The 21521-nt window shown below is 36.2% G+C and overlaps 1 pseudogene; it reads left to right on the forward strand.

Annotated features, from left to right (window-relative positions):
- The first annotated feature begins 3716 nt into the window (after positions 1-3716).
- Positions 3717-4658, forward strand: LOC124225611 (olfactory receptor 8A1-like; annotated as a pseudogene).
- The last annotated feature ends 16863 nt before the right edge of the window (positions 4659-21521 follow it).

Genomic DNA, 21521 nt, shown 5'->3' on the forward strand with positions numbered 1-21521 from the left:
ATAATACAATTTTGTATTCTCAGTACTCATTGTCTACAGTATTAGAACTATGATAATGCAGATTTCACTATTATAGTGAATTCTGCAGTGAATCATCACCGCAGAGCCAAATATTGTGCTTTGCATTGTTTCCTCATTTGCACCTAGTTTGTATTGTAATAATTACCCAGTACTAAGTATCTCTCCTTTATGTTTCCACATGCTCTGTAGTATTTGTCATGTAATCTTTTATATTATTTTCCAAATGTCCAAACATTTGGGACAATCTACCAATTTCATTTTCTCCTGAAGGCCTCCATCCTCTGTCCTTTCTGAACTGACTCTCCAGATCGGAAGCATGGCAGTCAGCCTGGAGTTCCCTTTGCTCCTTTCCTGTGTGGATCCCCTCCATCCTAGGTCCCAGTATTGTCATTGAGATGTCCAATGCCATCCTCATCTCATTTCTGCTCTTTATATGATGTGATTCTCTATCTCTATCTTCATCGCTATCTCTTTGACGAGATATTTTTCACTTTATTAATATTTTCAAAGACCAGTTTTAGTTTCATCAATTTCTTCCTACTGTTTCTTATTTCATTGATTTCCATGATTATCTATAATACTATTTCCATAATTCTACCTTTTTTGTAGTGTATTGAGGTGGAAGCCTAGATTACTGATTCTAGAATTTCCTTTGGTTCTAAAATAATAATTTAATGACGTTTCCCTATTATTACTTTAGCTGTATTCTAGAAATTTTGACTGACGTATTTTCATGTTCATTCAGTTCAAAATGTTATTTTCTAACTTAATTTGTGACTTCTTCTTTGACCCACGTGTTACTTAAAAGTATGCTAATTTTTAAATATTTGAAGATTTTCCAGGTATCTCTCCATAAATTATTTATAGTTTGTATCTGTTGTGTTAAGGGTGCATATTCCATATAACTTCAACTCTTTAAAGGTGTAGTGGCTTGTTTATTGCTCAGAATAGATTTTATCTTGAAAAATGTTTCATTTAAACCTGAACAATTGTGTATTCTGCTGCTTCTGGGTAGAGTGTTCTAAAAATGTCAACTTTTAGATATTTTCTATGTCCTTACTAATTTTTCTACTAGCCATATCAATTAATAAAAGAGGAGTATTGCAATCTCCAACAAGTGGTGGATTTGTCTATTTCACTTTCCGATTCTATCAGTTTTGGTCCACGTCTTTTGAAGCTCTATTAATAGATGAACTCATTTAGGAGTATTATATCACCTTGATGAATTGACTACTTTATCATTATGAAACGTGTCTCCTTACCTCTAGTAATATTCCTTCCTTTGAAGTCTATTTTGCTAAATGCTGAAACCTGGACAAACACTCCAGGTTTCTTTTGATGTTGTTGCATGGTATATCTTTTTCCATCCCTATAGTTTTGGCCACCTGTGTCTTTATATTTAAATTGGATATCTTGGAAAAGCATTTAATTGGGTAATATATGTATTCACTCTGACAATCTCTTCATTTTAATTGGAATATTTAAACCATTGGCATTTACTTCAATCATCAATATGGTTGAGTTTAATTCTACCTTCTTGCTATAGGTTTTCCACTTCTTCCAACTGTCTTTTATTTCACTTTTTCTTTTCTTGCTTTCTTTTGAATTAATTGAGTATTTTTAATGATTATATTTTATCTCCACTATTGACTTATTAGCTATATCTCTTTTTTATTACCTAGTTGTTGTTCTAGGTTTTACAACATTCATTCTTTCTGGAGTGAAAAATTCCTACAGGCAGGTAAGCTGGTACTATCATTGGGATCATGTTGTTTGTTACCCTCCTCTCAGGAATCAGTTTGGTGCTGCCTGTTGTCAAATGGCTTGAACCGGTTTCATATACTTTGTCTGGTTTTCTAGTTGTTTATGGTGCAAACACAATTCCAGTAGGAGTTCATCCTTTGTGGGTGAAAATAGAAGTCCACCCACTAACTTTTAACTATTCTAAATGACTATGTTGTGAAATTCTTCAAATTAAAAAAAAGTAAAACTCTTTTTCACTCATATGGAACTTCTCTTTGCTCATCTATGAGCTGAAATCATAAAAAATAAGATTAGAGTAGTTTTAGAGTCATTTCTTCTATTGACCAATCTTGTTTAGAACTTAGGAAACTTTAGCCAGTGTCAGGCAAATGATCTTCCAGCAGCTTACGTTTATCACTTGATAATTACTCAACAGAATCTACCAAATTACTTTTAGCAAGCAACTTATCAGAAGAAAAATACCATCTGCTCTTATAAATGATGGGTTTTTTTGTCTTTTTTCTCATTAAGTAGAAAGGAGAAATTAAGAAAAATCATCACAAGAAGATGAAACATCTAGTGACAGGAGTTCCTTCTCCAGACCAACTTTGAATTCCCATGTTGACTTAGACATACCAGGATTCCTTCCTGTGAGTCTCTTGAGTATCTACATATATTTACTATCAGCTAAAAATCTTCTCTGCATTGATCATAGCTTGATTCTAAAAATAAATAGACAATAAGTAGTAAATTGGAAATCAGCAGCATAGAAAGAGAAACATGGTGAAGAAATAAGAGAGACTGATTATTATAGAAGACACATTTAGTGTGAGGAAAGAGGCCAAGATAGACGGACCACTAAGGACATTAGGATTTAAGGGTATGCAAAGAAGGGGATATGGGAAAATGTCCATTTCCCACTCAAATCATTTTGCTTTTGATGTGTAAGTTGCATTATGTTCTATTTATACTTCCACCAACTCCTAATCCTGATACAACCTGAGCTTTTCCTGAGTCCTCTCAGCACAATGGAGAGCAATCAACCTCAAACTGTTCCTCAGTAGCTTTATTTTACTCAGGTTAAACCGCAATCCATGGCAATTTTTCAATTAACAAAATTATTCTGGTTCCAATAATCACAAAAATTTTCAAAAACAAAGTCTTTACTTTCTTTAGCTGAACTTTCCCACCTGCCCAGAAACATAGAGCTCAATGCCCAGGAAATGCCATAGAACAATAAATCAGAATTACTATAGATAGGGACCTGATACTATTATTTTTTAAAGCTCCCCAGGTGATTATTATGCATAGCTAGAACCAAGAATAAATACCCTAGGACCACAGGTTCAATGAAATATTAAGACCAATCTCATCTGACTAATGAAAATTCACGTTTGCATAGCAAGTGAACATTTGGAATATATTTCCATGTATATTATCCAGTTACATACATATATTTTTTAACTTTGGGAATTGATATTATAACTCCATCTGTTTCTCAAATGTGGAAACTGAAGTCACTCCGGAATTGGTAGGGCTTTAAATACCAGTCTACAGTACCTGGACTTGAGATAAGTTGGCCACACATTTTCATTTTACTGGTAATATTTTGGGATTGCACAGATGACAAAGGAGATTCTCTTTCTAGAGAAACATTCAACTCCAAACTAATAAATAACACATACTATAGTCACCTCTAGGGTATTTGAGAAACATGAGGGTAGTGAAAGCTCCAGAGAGACCCATTTTTTCTCACCTTCATGTTCTCCAAAACTTAGCAAAATCATCTGAAAACTAGAAAACATTAGAAGGAATTAAGAGACAAAGGATCAGGCAAGAGTTCAAGATCACTCATTCAAGAGCAGATGCTGGTACCTTGACTCAACAGAAGACTCATATATAGCCTTTCATAGGCTCTTCTCTCTTTTCTCCACAAGGGTCCCAAACAAAGGAGAATGGCTGCAGAAAATTACTCGACAGTGAGAGTTCGTTCTTGAAGGTTTAACAAATCAGCCAGAGCTCCAGCTCCTCATCTTCCTCCTCTTCTTTGGGTTCTACTCATTCACCATGATAGGGAACCTGGGCATGTTCACACTGATTTGTCTGAATGCTCAGTTTCACACCCCCATCTACTACTTCCTCAGTAATCTGTCACTTGTGGATCTCTGCTATTCCTCTGTCATTACCCCTAAGATGCTAGTGAACTTTGTGTCAGAGAAGAACATCATCTCCTATGCAGGGTGCATGTCACAGCTCTACTTCTTCCTTGAGTTTGTCATTGCCGAGTGTTACATGCTGACGGTGATGGCCTATGACCTCTATGTCGCCATCTGCAGCCCTTTGCTTTACAACATCATCATGTCTCATCAAGTCTGCTCTTAGCTGGCAGCTGCCGTCTATGCCATGGGGTTCATTGGCTCAACAATAGAGACTGCCCTAATGTTAAAACTGTCCTATTGTGAGCTCTTCATCAGTCATTACTTCTGTTACATTGTTCCCCTCATGAAGCTCTCCTGCTCTAGCACCTATGATATTGAGGTGACAACTTTCTTTGTGGGTGGATTTAACATCATAGTCACCAGCTTAACAATCTTTGTTTCCTACACCTTCATCCTCTCCAGTATCCTCTGCATCAGCATCACAGAGGGAAAGTCCAAAGTCTTCAGCCCCTCAGCTCCCACCTTGCTGCTGCGGAATTATTTTATGGGTCTGCTTCATTCATATACTTAAAACCCTCCACAGCCCGTTCCCTGGCCCAGGAGAATGTGACCACAGTGATCCCCATGCTGAAACCCCTAATCTACAGCTTGGGGAATAAGGTAAAGGCTGCTGTGCAGAAAACACTGAGGTGAAAACTCTTTGGATACAAATGTCATTACTCTTTCTCAGGTTGAAATATAGGGGAGAAGCCTTCTAAAACTTTGGGTGCACAGGAATGGAAAACAAACACTTCTCAACATGGCTGATTGTGTGCATTTACTCCTTTTTCCTCTTCCCTTTCTCTTTCTTGCTTCTTTTAGGTCTTACTCTGCTTAAATCTTTGCTGGTTTCAAGCTCATGTTTTCTTCCACTTGGGATCACTTTTTCATTTGTTTATTTTTCTTGTCCTTGGCCTTCTGGTAAACATGTATCTATATTAATTGTAATATAACATAAATTTAAAACTTTCCACAATGAGTTTAAGAGAGTTGTTCATTGATTTATCATCTTTTATAGAGAAAATATTACCCAAACTAATAGTAATTTGCACTTGGGTGTACTCAAGACAAATGGAGATGAATTTCAAAGTCACCAAGAAATAGCAAATAGTCTCTTTCTCAGCCAGATTTCTCCCTCTATTCTCTCTCTTATTATACTATTACTATTTACTTATTCCAGCCAATATTATCTAACTAGCCCCTTAATCAATTACTGCCATCATTATCACCAACATCATCATCATTATACTGTCATCATCACATCTAACATTTATGGATGCTAGGCAATCTAAGTGTTTTCCTTAATTATCTCATTTTCTCAGATAAGAAAACTTTAGTTTAGAGAGGTTAAGTAATTTTTCTTTGGATCTCAAAGCTGGTAAACAATTAAAACTGAAAATCACAGCCACAACTCATTATCCTCTCTCTTTTGGCCAACAGTCCCTCTATGCAGCCTATTGATAACCTTCCAATTTCAAATATATCCTGAAAATACCTTCCTCTCCTTCCGCTATCTTCCCAGAGCTCCCAGATAGCCAATGAAATTAAACATTCTTGTAGTCTTTTCTCCTCTGTAAATAACTGACATTTTGCATCATCTGCCAAACAGATTCAGTAAATCCAATTGGCTTGGGACAAAACCTCTTCTGCCAATTTGGTTGAAACAATCTCAGGGATTCATGTTAAAGAATTAGTTACCTCTCACTGCCAAAGGTCTGTGGACTTTCTTTTAATTGTCATTTATAATTATTTTAGGAATAACACTATATCTGTCTTTTGTCATTTTTAATTCTTCTAGGTGCAACACCTCATCCATCATTCAGACATGGAAAAATGAATAATTCTAAGTTTCTGAAATAGAAAGTGATTTAATACAGGAAACTAAACGGCCACAGTATTTTTTTGGCAATTTTTAATAGAATTTATTTCTTAGAGTAGTTTAGATCAACAGCAAAACTGAGGAGACGGTACAGAAATTTCCCATGTACTCTCTGTCCCGTAAACATGCATAGCCTCTTCCATTAACAACGTCCCCCATGAAAATGATACATTTGTTACAATTGACGAACCTACATTGACAGATCATTATCACCCAAAGTCCTTAAGTTACATTAACGTTCACTCTTGGTGCTGTCATTTTATGGGTATGGATAAATGTATAATGGAATGTATCCACTATATGCATGACCATTATAATGTCACACAGAGCAGTTTCATTACCCTGAAAATCCTCTGTACTCCACCTGTCCATCTCTCCCTCCCCTAGAACCCCTGGCAACCATTGATCTCTACTGTATCCGTAATCATGGAGTTGGCTTCTTTTACTTGATAAAATGCATTTAAGTTTCCTCCATGTCTTTTCATGGCTTCATAGCTAATTTCTTTTAAGCTATGAATAATATCTCAAAGTCCAGATGTACCACAGTTGTCCATTCACCAACTGAAGGACATCTTGGTTGCTTCTAAGTTTTAGCAATTAAGAATACAGCTGCTATAAACATCCATATGCAGGTTTTTGTGTGGACATATGTTTCACTCCTTTGGGTAAATACCAAAGAGCACAACTACTGGGTTGTATGGTAAGAGTATGTTTAATATTGTAAGAAATTGCCAAACTGTCTTCCAAAGTGGCTGTACCATTTTCCATTCTCACCAGCACTGAATAAGAGTTCCTGTTGCTCTACCTCCTCACCAGCATATGGTGTTGTCAGTATTCTTGATTTTGGTTATTATAATAGACGTGTAGTGGTAGCTCATTGTTTTTTAAGTTGCATTGCCCTGATGACAAATTATGTGGAGCATCGTTTCTTATGCTTATTTACCATCTGTATATTTTCCTTGGTGAAGAGTCTGTTAAGGTCTTTGGAACACTTTTTTATCAGACTGATCCCTTTTTTTTTGTCTTTTTCAATGAAATATATTTGTCATTTAACATTGTGTAAATTTAGGTGTACAAAATGTTAATTTGAAACATTTGTATACCACAATATTATGGCAATTGCATTGATAATTAGAACTTCTATCATGTTACATAATTACCATTTCTTTCTAGTCATTGAAATAATTGAGTTCTAGTCTTTCAGTAAGTTTGATGATTATAATGCAATATTGTTGTCTGTATTCAGTATATTGTGCATCTAATTTACTACTCATTGCAAGTTTGTATTCTTAAAGAACATCTGTCCTATCTCCACACTCCCCTCTCCTCTGACAACCATCATTTTAATCTGTTTTTACCAGTTTGGCTTAGATTCCATCTACAAGTGATGTCATACAGTATTTGTCTTTCTCTTTCTGACTTTTCTTACTTAGCATGATGTCCTCAGGGGTCCATCCAGGGTTTTCATATTTTATATAATAGTTCTTTATCAGGTATGTCTTTTGCAAATATTTTCTCATAAACTGTGACCTGTCTTTTCATTCTCTTAACAGTGTATTTCTATAGAGTAGAAATTTTTAAATTTGATAAAGTCCAGCTTATCAATTTTTTCTTTCATGGATTGTGTTTTTGCTGTTGTACCTAAAAAGTCATCAGCACACCCAAGGTCATCTAGATTTGTAGTTATGTTATCTTCTAGTAGTTTTATAGTTTTGCATTTTACGTTTAAGTCTGTAATCCATTTGACTTAATTTTTGTGAGCAGTGTGTGTCTAATTCATTTTTTTGCATGTTGATGTTCAGTGCTATTTTTTAATAAGACTATCTTTTCTCAATCATTTATTGCCACTTTGTCAAAGATCAATTTACTATATTTATGTGGGTCTATTTTGGTTATCTCTATCCTGTTCCATTGATCTATTTGACTATTCTTTCATCAATACCATATTGTCTTGATTACTGTAGCTTTATAGTAAGGCATGGAATCACGTAGTGTCAGTTTTCAACTTTTAATTCAGTTCTATTTCTTCAATATGTGTTGGCTATTCAGAGTCTTTTGCCCCTTCGTATAAACTTTAGAATCAGTTTGTTGATATCCACAAAATAACCAGCTGGTATTTTGATTGGAATTGCATTGAATCTATAGATCAAATTCAGAGGAACTGACATATTGACAATATTGAGTCTTCCTGTCCATGAACATGGAATATCTTTCCATTTATTTAGTTCTTCTATGATTTATTTCATTAGAGTGTTGTTTTCTTCCTATACTAGATCTTGTACGTATTTTGTTAGATTTATGCTTGAGTGCTTCATTTTTGGAAGTGCTACTGTAAAAGGCATTGTGTTTTGAATTTCAAATTCCACTTGGTCTTTGCTGGTGTATAACAAAGCAATTGACTTTTGTATGCTAACCTTGTATTCTTCAACCTTGCTATAATGGCTTATTAGCTCCAGGGAGTTTTGTTGATCTTTCAGATTTTCTGCATAGACAACTATGTCATCTGTGAATAAAAACAGGTTTATTTCAGGGCCAGCCCCATGGCCCAGTGAAATTTCCGTGTTCCGCTTCAGCAGCCCTGGTTCACAGGGTGGGATCAAGTGTACTGACCTCTTCCACTCATCCATGCTGTGGAGGCATTCCACATACAAAGCAGAGTAAGATTGGCACCAATGTTAGCTCAGGGCTAATACTCCTCAAGCAAAAACCAAAAAAGAGAGAAGGATTGCCAACAGATGTTAGCTCAGGGCAAATCTTACACACACACACACGCAAAACAGTTTTTCTTCCTTCTGAATGTGTATAACTTATATTTCCTTTTCTTGTCTGACTGCATTAGCTAGGACTACCAGTACTATATTAAAGCAGTCATGAGAGGGACATTCTTCTTTCTTCCTGGTCTTAGTGGGGAAACCTCCAGTTTGTCACCAATAAGTGTGATGTTAACTATAGATTTTGTGTAGAAGTTCTTTTTCAGATAGAGGAAGCTCTTCTCTATTCTTAGTTTACTGAGAGCTTTATTGTGAATGGATGTTGGATTTTGTCAAATGCTTTTTCTGAATCTATTGATATGATCATGTGATTTTTCTTCTTTAGCTTGTTTATGTGAGGATTTATACTAATTGTCTTTTGAATGTTCAACCAACCTTGCATAACTGGGATAAATCCCTCCTAGTCATGGTGTATAATTCTTTCTATATATCATTGAATTCTATTTGCTAATATTTTGAGGATTTTTGCATCTATGTTCATGACAGATGTTCTGCAGTTTTCTTATTTTTTTCTTGTATAGTTTTTGTCTGCTTTTCATATTAGGATAAAGCTGTCCTCATAGAATGAACTAGGAAGTAATCCCTCTGCCTCTATCTTCTGAGAGAAATTTTAGACAATTGTATAATTTCTTCCTTAAATATTTGGTAGAAATCACCATTAAACCCATATAAACCTGGACAGGATGGCTAGAGAGGGCTGGAATTAGGTATTTCCTTTTATCCTTTGGAGGGCTAGAACCACCTGGACTTTTGCTCTGTAAGGACTGCCAGGAAGAGCCCTCATAATTGCCTATGCTCAGCCTGAAAGATTGCAGAGATTTGGCCTGGAGCAAGACGACTCAGCTTCCAAGCTCTATGCAAGCCTCTTCTATGGGTCCATTCTTCCAGTAGCAGACCATACTGTTGTTGTGTTCACCTCATGAAGTGGTTAGGCAGAAGCCGTATTCCAGGGATGTGGATGGCAGTTGGGCCTGTGGACTGGAGGTATTCATATCTGTGCATGTGTGGACTCCACACACTGTAAGAAGAGTGGGAGTGAGAAGTGGAGGGAGAAAGCTGTGGCCCATGGGCAGGTACCTGGGAACCAGGATGGCTCTCCCTGTGCCACCATGTTTTGGCATGGACTATACAGATTCTCAGGATTCTAAATTTGAATCTGGCCTTCTAGGGTTGTTAAAATAGTTTGTCAAGGCAAGAGGTAGGAACATATTTTATTTATCACTTTATTAGCCTTATTTTTTATTGGGGTAACATAACATAAAATTTACCATCTTAACTATTTTTAAGTGTATAGTTCAGGAGTGTTAAGCATATTCACATTGTTGTGAAACAGATCTCTGGAACTTTTTCATCTTACAAGTCTGAAACTCTATACCCATTAAAAAACAATTACCCTTTCCTTCCTTTCTGAAGCCCCTGGTAACCACCACTCTACTTTATGATTGTATGAATTTGACTACTTTAGATACATTATATAATCATACAGTATTTGGGTAATCATACAGTATTTTTCATTTTGTGACTGGCTTATTTCATTTAGCATAGTGTCATCAAGCTTCATCCATATGGTAGCTTGTGATAGGATCTTCCTACTTTTTACAGATGAATAATATTCTGTTGTATGTATATACCATGCTTTGTTTGTTCATTCATTGTTGTAGGATATGTGGGTTGCTTTCACCTCCTGGCTATTGTGAATAGTGCTGAGATGAAGATAAGTGTGCAAATATCTCTTTGATATCTGCTTTCAATTCTTTTAGATATATCACAGAAGTAGGATGCTGGATCATATGGTAGTCCTATTTTTAATTTTTGAGAAACCTCCACGCTGTTTTCCATAGCAGTTGTAATGTTTTACCCAGCCATTAATAATGCACAAGTGTTACAATTTTTCTGTATCCTCATCAAAACTTGCTGTGTTGTTTTTGTTTTATTTTGTTTTTTAATAGCAGCCATCCTAATGGGTGTGAAGTGATATCTTACTGTGGTTTTGACTTGCATCTTTGCTTGTTGGCCATTTATATATCATCTTTGGAGAAATGTCTATTCAAGTCTCCCTTAGTCCATTCAAGCTGCAATAACACAATATCATGGATTGAGTATCTTATAAATAACAAAGATTTATTTCTCACAGTTCTGGAGGCTAAGTCCAAGATGAAGGGGCTAGCAGATTCAGTGTCTGGTGAGAGCCTGTGTCCTGGTTCATAGATAGCTGTCTTCTTCCTATAACATCACATGGTGGAAGGAGCAAGGGACCTCTCTGGGGTATCATTTATAAGGGCAATAAACCCATTCATGAGAGCTCTGCCCTTATGACCTAATCACCACAAAAAAGGCCCAAGTCCAACTACTATCACGTTGAGGATTAAGTTTCAACATAGGAATTTGGGGGGAATAAAAGCGTTCTGTCTATAGCAAAGTCCTTTAGCCATTTTTCAATCAGGTTAACTGTGTTTTTTTGTTGTTGTTGAATTGTAGGAGTTCTTTATGTACTCTGGATATTAACTCCTTATCAGACATATGATTTGCAAATATTTTCTCCCATTAACTAGTTTGCTTTTTTATTCTAGCAATTGTGTCCCTTGATGCACAAAAGTTTTCAAGTTTGGTATAGTGCCATTTGTCTATTTTTGCTTTGGTTGCCTCTTTACTTCCACATCCAGAGATATTGATTACATCACTTAGGTAAAATGCATATCAATGCCTGTCACATAAATAGGTTCTGGATAATAGTCACTTCCATTCACTCTCCACTTCCCTTTGTTTCTCTCAACAAACCCAAGTCACAAAAATATAAACAAATACATATATAGATATAAATATAGATATCTGTTGTTTTAGATTATAACTCAGCAAATCCACAACCCCTATTAAAGAGAACATGGGCCATGTGGGAATTTGGATTTCTTATTTTCTTCCCCATCTGTGCTGTTTGCTTACTACACTTCCCAAGAATGGTTCATCATCAACCCCCTGCCTCTTCAACCACAGATGGGGAGAAGTGTCGTTTCTCTTCTCCTTCTGGAAGAAGGAAATGGAATGTCAGGGGCTCTCTCTCAACCCCAATCCCTTCCTGCAATGTCAACCCACACCCCTCTTGTTTCAGAAATCCAGGCAGAAAATGTTCCACAACTGTCAGCTATCTTAAGAAGGAGTCATGAAATTACATGCATGCTGGAGCCAAAATACAAAGGCAGCAGATGCAAATGCTCATTAGCCTGGGAGTCCAGGGGAGCCTTTGAGAGGAAGGAGCTATCAGAACAAAAGACTGAGTCAGAACATTTGGCTGACCTAGGGCAAAGAGCAAAGTCCTTGCACCTGTCATGTTCTGTACTATTATATCCCAGCAGTATCAACCCAGAAAGCAGAGGCTACATGAAGAAAATCAAGACAATGGATGAGCAGAAATAGAAGGGCCCACTAGAGACACCAAGATGGTTGCTCCCTGAGTTCCTTCCACTCCTCTGTTCTAGTTCAGGAATGCCTCAGTGCAATATTCTTGTCCCAGCATCTGTTTCTCCAACATCCATGCCCAGCAGGCTGCCTACATGGATAGCTCTTGCAGGAACTCCATGCCCATTGCATTCAGTATGAGCCTGACTGACAAAATCATGCCACCTCTCTGGTTTCTCACAATACAGCCGACATGAGCCTCTTCACTGAGAAAAAGGAGGGGGCAGCTGTCACATGACATTTTATTTTCTCTCTTTTTTTAAATATAAAATCATTGCTCAAATGGCTGGTGATCCTAGGCTGTCCTCATATATTCAAGTCAATAACAAGTTGACTGAACACTCATTATAATCTGGCTGGACTTGTCAACTAGTGGACTTAGGGAAAGGGTGATCCATGTGGGCCACTTTATTAGGAGTCAAACATCCAACAGTATCTGTAGTTCTTTTTCCTTAGGCAGGTTTGTTTCACCAGAGAAAAGCCCTACAATCTTCTAATTTCAGGGGGTAAAGCAGGATGACCATAAGACTGACTGCAAATATTCTTAGAATCCAGCAGTTGGAAGAGTCTGCAGATCTCACCCTTTAGTAAACATTCCTAAACTTAATCACCCTCTTTGCAGTAAAGAGTCACACCCCTCATTCTGATGGGCTTGTAGATCCCACTCCAGGTCTCTCTGGTTCAAACTCTTTAAAGTCAACCTTTTTCTGATGGGTGGATTAAGCAAAAAGGAATTGCAAAACTTAGGTGTTTAAACAGAATGAGGAAGGGCATCAATTAACATTCAAATAAAATTTTCTACCATATTTTCTATAAATTGAAAGGTACTTAATCTCTGAGCCTCTTTATCTGAACTGCTGATAATATTATCTACCTGAGGCATGAAATATTGAGAAACTTATGACATGGGTCCTATTTTTTCCTCCTTATGAGGAAACCCAAGCAACATTATTATAGCACATGAGATATATTTCTTATATAATCAGAGGGGAAGATAAAAAATGAAATAACAGAATGTCCAACCCTATTCTACGTGATTGCTACATATAATGCAATTTATATTCATAACAACCATATGAGATACATAATGTTTGCATTATACAAATAAGTAGCCAAAGGTAAAAAAAAGGTAAAAATACTTAGATCACGTTTGCATGGTTAGTGACAGGCAGAACAGAGATGTGAACATGTTTTTAGATTGACTCAAAAAATCATGTTCTCTTTAAGGCTTAAATTATAACTAGAAATTCATATTCACAGATCTGATGGGTTCCAGGTAAAAATGACAACTTGATTCTCAGAGAAATGCAAATCTTGCAGAAGCATCATACAGTGAAAACGATATAGGCTTTGTGATCAGGCTGATTTTAATCAAACTCTGATGCCTTCATTTGCTGCAAAACTGAAGAGATGCCCCACTGGGTTCTTCTTCAGAGTGAAAGGGTTGCTAGTGTCAATCAACAATGTGATAAGTGCATCCTTATACAAGAAATCAACCTTGTAAGAAGAGGAGCCCAAATGGAAAAAAGGAGAAGACCTGGCTTTCCTTTCTCAGTCTGAACTTTGAGAAGAATAGACAAATCCAAATGTGATATTGTACAGTAAGGATAAAGGATGATGTTTTAAAATATGAGTTTTATTATTATTTAGGCATGGCAAAGACAACAGATCAGGAGATGACTGCCATTGAAAAGAGGTTTGTGAGAAAATATTTGCAAGAGATATATCTGATAAAGGACTGTTATCCAAAATATGCAAACTCTTGAAACTAAACAATAAAAAAAAAAATGACCTGACTTAAAGATGGGCCAAAGACCTTAATGGACACCTCACCAAAGAAGATATGCACATGGCAAATAAACACATGAAAAGATGCCCCATATCATTTGTCATCAGGAAAATGCAGATGAAAACAACGAGATAACATTTGACACCTATTAAAATGACTAAAATCAAGAACACTGACAACACCACATGCTGATGAGTATGTAGAGTAAGAGAAATTCTTATTCATTGCTGGTGAGAGTGGAAAATGGTACAGCCACTTTAGAAGACAGTTTGGTAATTTCTTACAAAACTAAACATACACTTACTATATGATCCCACAACTGTGCTCCACGATGTTTACACAATGGAGCTGAAACCCATGTCTACATAAAAATTTATGCATGGATGTTTATAGCAGTTGCAGTCATAGTTATGAAAATGTGGAAGCAACCAAGGTGTCCTTCAGTTGGTGAATGGATAAATAGACTATAGTACATACAGACAATGAAATATTATACAGCATTAAAAAGAAATGAGCTATCAAGTCATGAAAAGACATGGAGGAACCTTAAATGCATATTACTAAGTGAAAGAAGCCAACTCTGTGACAATCTGGAAAAGGCAAAACTGTGGAGACAGTAGAGAGATCAGTGGTTGCCAGGGAGTAGGGAATAGGTTGGGATGAATAGGTAGACCACAGAGTATTTTTAGGGCAATGAAACTGCTCTGTATGATACTATAATTGTGGCTATATGCTGTTATACATTTGTCCAAATCCATAAAATGTACAACACCAAGAGTGAACCCTAATATAATCCATGTACATGGGGTTACAATGACATATCAATGTAGGTTCATCAATTATGGCAAATATAAAACTCTGATGCAGAATGTTGATAATGGGGGAGACTATGCATGTGGGGAGGCAAGAGATATGTGGAAAATATCTGTATTTTCTGCTCAATTTTGCTGTAAGCCTAAAACTGCTCCAAAGAAAAATAATGCTTTTTTTTGAAAAGAGAGTTTTTCACATTCATAGTTTTCAAGAAAAGGGAGAATGCCACACCAGTGAGGCCAAAGAGGGAAGTACCAGGATTGGTCAGGAGGCAGAAAGAGAGGGGAAAATTGGATAAGAAATTTTATTGTGTTTTCCAAAGGAAAGAATGAGTAAGCCAGAGTAAGTAGGTGTAGGATTGGCCACTTTTGAATAATTTCACCTGGTTGTGGAGCATAGGGCTGTCTTCAGTTTTCTGGATCTGACTCTGGGATGATTAGTTAAAGTGGATAGTCACCCAGAGTTTGAAAGCTTGATAAAGAGGGTTTTGGGGGTTATGCACCCTGGATTCATTGGTTTATATTTGAAGCCCATGCACATGGGCTGAGGGTGTTCATCACTAGACCTGCCTTACAAGAGATGCTAAAAGAAGTTCTTCAAGCTGATAAAAGGACACTAATTAGTATCATAAAAATACGTGAAAATATACAAGTATTTGTAAAGGTAAGTATATAGTCATACTCAGAATACTCTCACAGTGAAATATGGTGGTGTCTTAACCACTTAACTCTAGTATAAAGATTAAAAGACAAAAATATTAAAATAACTGTAGGGACATTAGTTAGTTAATGGATACACAATATAAAGAGAAGCAAATTGTGACATCAAAAACATGAAAATGGGGAGAGTAAAGGTGTAGAGTTTTTGTGTGCAACTGAAGTTAAGCTGCTATCCAGTGAAACAGACTGTTCTATCTATAAAATGTTTTATGTAAGCCTCATGGTAATCACAAAGCAAAAACCTACGGTAGATACACAAAAGATAAGGAGAACAGACTGAATAAAAGCATAATGCTATGGAAAATAATCACAAAGGAAAGTAGAAGAAGAGGGAAAAAGTTACAAGGGAAGTACAAAATGGCTAGAAAGCAATAAGAGGGCATTAGTAAGTCCATGCCTACTCTTACTGTAAATGAATTAAATTCTCAAGCAAAAGGCATATACATTAGCGTAATTATGGATTACTTTTAAATTTTTTAATTAACTTTTAAAATTATTCATTTTAGACCAAATAACCTAACAGAAAAATACAGAACATTCCATCCAGTAGCAGCAGAATACACATTCTTCTCAAGTGTACACAAGACATTGTCCTGGATAAATCATATGATAGGTCATAAACAAGTCTTATGAAATGTAAAAAGATGGAAGTCATGCCAAATATATTTTCCAACCTCCTTGGTGTGAAACTAGAAATCAATAACAGGAGGAAAGCTGGAGAATTCACAAATACATGGCAGTTAAACAAGACAGTCCTGAACAACCAATAGGTCAAAGAAGAAACTTTTAAAAATATCTTGAGACAAATGAAATGGAAACACAACATATCAAAACTTATGAACTCCAGCAAAAGAAGTTCTAAGAGAGAAGTTTATAGCTATAAACACCCACATTAAAACGGGAAAAAGAAAAATTTCAAAGAAACACCCTAACTCTACACATAAGGAACTAGGAAATGAAGAACAAATGAAGTCCAATGTTAGCAGAAGGAAAGAAATAACAAAGATCAGAGAAGAAGTAAATGAAACGAAACCGGAGAAACTATAGTAAAGATTAACAAAACTATGATCTGGTTTTTGAAAAGACAAACAAAATTGACAAACCTTTACCCTGAGTAATTAAAAAGAAAGGAGACTCGAATTAAATCATAAATAAAAAAGATGTTATAACTGATACCACAGAAATATAAAAGATCATAGAAGACTACTAAGGACAATTATATTCCAACAAATCAATAATCTAAAAGAAATGAAAAAATTCCTAGACACAGACAACCTCTCAAAATTGAATCAGGAAGAAATAGAAAATCTTAACAGATCAATAACAAGTATGGAGGTTGTATAAGTAATCAAAAATATTCCAACAAGGAAAAGCCCAGGACCAGGTGGTTTCCCTGGTGTATTCTACTAAACATTTAAAAAACAATTAATGTCAAACTTTCTCAACTATTTTGAAATACTGAAAAGGAGGGAACACTCTCAAACTTACTTTATTAGGCCAGCATTACCCTAATATCAAATCCAGGTACAAACAAAGAAAATTACAGGCCCATGTCACTGATGAATATAGATGCAAAAATTATGAACAAAATTCTAGCAAACTGAATTCAACAGCACATCAAAAGAATTAGACATCACAATTCTGTGGGTTTCATCACTGGGATTGAAGGATGGTTAGAATGAAAGAAAAAATCATACCATCATCTCAATAGATGCAGAAAATGCATTGACAAAATACAAGATCTTTTCATATTAAAAACTCTCAACAAAGTGGGTATAGAAGGAACTAACTCAATATGATAAGGCCAAATATGACAAGCCCAAAGCTAACATCATACTCAACAGTGAAAAGTTGATAGTTTTTCTTCTAAGATCTGGAAAAAAAGTGAGAATACCCACTCTCATCACTCCTATTTGTCATAGAACTAAAAGTCCTAGCCAAAGCAATCAGTCAAGAAAAAATAACAAGGCATTCAAATTGGAAAAAAAGAAGTAAAATTGTCTTTGTTTGCAGATGACAGGATCTTATATAGAAAATCTTCGTCTCCACCAAAAAACTATTCAATGAATTCAGTTAATCAATTGATTCAGTGAAGTTAGAACAAAACAACAAACTCAGTAAAGTTGTAGAATGTAAAATCAACATTCAGAAAGCAGTTGAATTTCTATATACTAACAACAAATAATCTGCAAAAGAAATAAAGTAAACAATCTTATTTACAATAACATCAAAAATAAAAAATTACTTAGAAATAAATTTAACCAAGGAGATGAAAGACCTTTACACTGAAAACTATAAGACTTTGATGAAAGAAATTGAAGAAGATGCAAATAAATGGAAAGATATTCCATGATCGTGGACTGGAAGAATTAATATTGTTAAAATGGTCATACTACCCAAAGCCATCTATACACTCATTGCAATCTCTATCAAAATTATACTGTCATTTTTCACAAATACAAAAAACAATCCTAAAATGTGTATGGAGCCACAAAAAGCCCAGGATAGCCAAAGCAATCCTGAGAAAGAAGGACAAAGCTGGAGGCATCACACTTCCTGATTTCAAACTAGAAGGGTACTCACATAAAAATAGACACATAGACTGCTGAAACAGAAATGACATCCCATAAATTGCTTTCACATTTATGGTCAACTAATGTAAATGATGCTGGGAAAACTGGATTATCACACATAACAGCAGGGAAAAGCTGGGTCTTTGATGTCAAATAGGTGGTTATGTTTTTAATTGTCACAAAAATCATCATTCTAGGAGAAATGATAGAGGAGAAGAAAATTATGAGGGAAAAGCTAAAGATCAAAACGTTCAGAGGTGTTGAAGTTAGAATTATCCAAATCAGGAGGACCAAAGAACAAAGAGAACACACAGGACTGGAGCTCTGATCCACCTGTCAATTTAGCAAAAACTTATCCGAGAAAACAAAGATATAACAACACATTTCTAAGTAACAAATAGGAAACATAAGAAGAAATCAGAGGGACAACTGGAAATATTTTGAAGCAAAAAAATAATGAAAATAAAATAGGAATCTCTCTTGAGAAAATAATCAGAAACCCAGACAAAATTGTTAACAGAAATTGTAATCACAGCATTATCTATAGTAATAAAACAGAAGAGCTTGACACAATTTTAATGTTCAATAATAGGGAAAGGTTTAAATAAAATATGGCATACCTACATAATGAAAACCATAAAAAGTATAATTCAGAAAATATTTATTGGTAAGCAAAAAAGTTCACATTATAGTGATGTTAGACGATATTTTATAGCATGGAATATAGACTATGATTCCACTGGAACAAAATTTTATACTTCAGGTGAGATGCTCCTTTCCTGAATTCAGAATGCAGGAGTGTAAACACAGACAGCTGGGTGTTCTTTCTTTCTTTTTTGTAATGGAAGTGCCTGACTTAAGCTTTGCTTACCTAGGCATCCACTTCAAAGATGGCTATTTCAAATACACACATTACCAGCCACAGGACTAGATAAAGATCCAGGTCACCTAGCCAACTGAAGCTCCTTTGTTTGAGAGATCTTGGTTGATTTCAATAACTGATTATCTGGGCCACATGTTTTTTCTCTTCCCATGCTTCAAATTTCCACTCTTATGTTTTACAGTTACTACTAAAGAGTGAACTTGCCAAACCCTGGGCCATCAACCTCAACCCCAATAAAAGTAGAACTCTAGGCCTGTGCATTCCCCGCCTCCCACCGCCTCTGCCCGCCAGCAACTTTGCTGTGTGGCCCCAGCTGTGATGTCTAATTGCCAGGTCCTATAAGTAATAAACCTTTATTTCTTCAAAGTTTCCTGATGGTTATTGCTTAAGGGCATCTTGCAATCATAATAAGAACCATGAAGACTGGTCCAACCACAACATTGGTTATTGATAAGCTGAGACCAGCACAAAACATGGAGTGTATCAGTTACAACCTTAAAAATCTCATTGGCATAAAACAGTGAATATTTGTTCCTCACGCATCAACAAGATGATTGTGGTGCTTCATCTTCCCTGGGCCTAGGTGGGCAACTCTGATTCAATATCTGCTCCACATGTTTTCACCATGAGAATCAGTTGGAAGCAATGGCAGTTGCCTAGGAGAAGCTCTTCTCAAGGCAAAGGCAGAAACACAAAAGGGCAAGCCCCACCGTGTAAACACATCCCATGCATCTACTTACGTCACATTTGCTGATACCCTATTGGCCTAAATGGGTCACATGGCAAACCTGACCAGTAATGAGGCAAGCAAATATAGCGAACTTCTATGAGACCATGGCAAGAGTATGGATCAATAATACTACTAGATGAGTGACAAATTTTGACCAATAATCTAAACTACTACATTGAAGTATAGGTAATTTTTTTCTTCACACATTTTTTTATATTCTGAACTTGTGACATTAAATATGAATTACTTCAAGAGTGGGAAAAAGAGAAAGCATGTGCCTCATTTATTAAAATAAATAAATAAACAAGTTTAGAACCATGTGCTGAATTAAAAACACTTGCCATCCTGACAAGTATTTCAGCTATGAAGAGCTTTGACCTCATTACAGCATCACCCAAAAATAAAGGTGGTGCAACCTAGAACGAGGACAGAAGACCAGGGGACAAAATGTTATTCTGTGGCTGCAGGATTTGGATCCATAGGGACACTTCCAGGGCCAAGGATGCATCTCTTCTCCTTTTTCTTGTCACCCAAATCCTTCCCCTTGCCTCTTTTGTGATTGGCTCCTCTTCTTTTTACCTCTGAAATGTTCTCTGTTCCATCCTCTTCTAAGCTGTTTCCACTCAAAAAATCATTCTTCAATACCTTTTTATACTACTTGAATATAAGAACGGGCACAAGAAATATACATACAAATATATAAAGATACGTATATGCTTGAATATGGAAGGATTCATAAGGAATTAGCAACAATTATTGCTTCTAAGGAAGAGAATTCAGGAACAGCATGACTAGATGGGAGGAAAACATGTTTTTACTGTATAATCTCTACGTATATTCTTCAATTTTCTACCATGTGCAAGTATTAATTTTGTCGTTAGTGCTGTGGAGGTAATTACAACTCCTAGCAACCCTGTTGATAGCAAAGCTGAATCCTGCCGGATCTTTTTGAGCCATCCTCTCACCTTCTAGAGGCTGTATCAGAGGATGTTCTGCTGTTATTCATAAGATTTTCATGGCTAATTTTTCAGAAGTGAGTGGCTAAGTCCTTCTTCCTACTGTCTCTTAGTCTGAAAGCTCCACTGAAACCTGTCCATCGTGGGTGGCCCTGCTAGTATTTGAAATACTGAGGTATAGCTTTCAGCATCAAGGTGACATGCAGCCACCACAGTATGACAACCAACAGATGGGTGGTGTGGTTCCCTGACCCAGAAGTAACGCACACTGTGCTTGAGAGAGCACCAGATCTTAACCACTAGATCACCAGGGCTGGCAAAGTATTACTTACTCAAAATATATTTTAATAATATTTAATATACCTTTTAAATGAAAGTTACAGAAGAGATCTTTTTTCTCATGACTAAGCAGAGTTCCAGGACGATGAAGTGATTTGCCTTAGGTCAGGCAAAAGCTAGAGGAGGTGCTGAAACTGGATGAAGGAGTGCCAGCAGGAAGGGAACTAAGATTCATTAAGTGCCTGGCATTTATTTCTCTCAAAAACCTAATGAAATCAAGATCATTGTCTCTCTTTTAAAAACACAGAAATTAATATTTAGAGACATTGAGTCATTTGCTCAAAGTCACACAACTACTAGGTGACTGAGCCAGGATACAAAACTGTCCCCACTGTATGCCTCACAAATTGCTGTTTCCTTTACTACCTACTGAATGTGGCCTATTCACCTTACCCACCTGACACACACCCCACAGTCCTCCCAAACTCAGTTCTTTTTCCCTATTCCATACTGATTAAAGCAAAATGTTCCCCCAAACCTCTCAGTTTTACAGCTTCCCCGACTTTGTCTGTGTCATTCTAAAGGTCAAAACGAAACACTCATCTAAACTTCCTTCTATCCCAAAGAAGAGAAACTTCCCAAAGAACAGCTGACAAGTCAGTGTCTACCCAGTACTTAATACATTAGTGCTTTTCCAAAGAACCTTCCATTACT

Source organism: Equus quagga, chromosome 14 (genome assembly GCF_021613505.1).
Source record: "Equus quagga isolate Etosha38 chromosome 14, UCLA_HA_Equagga_1.0, whole genome shotgun sequence".
Lineage (NCBI taxonomy): Eukaryota > Metazoa > Chordata > Mammalia > Perissodactyla > Equidae > Equus > Equus quagga.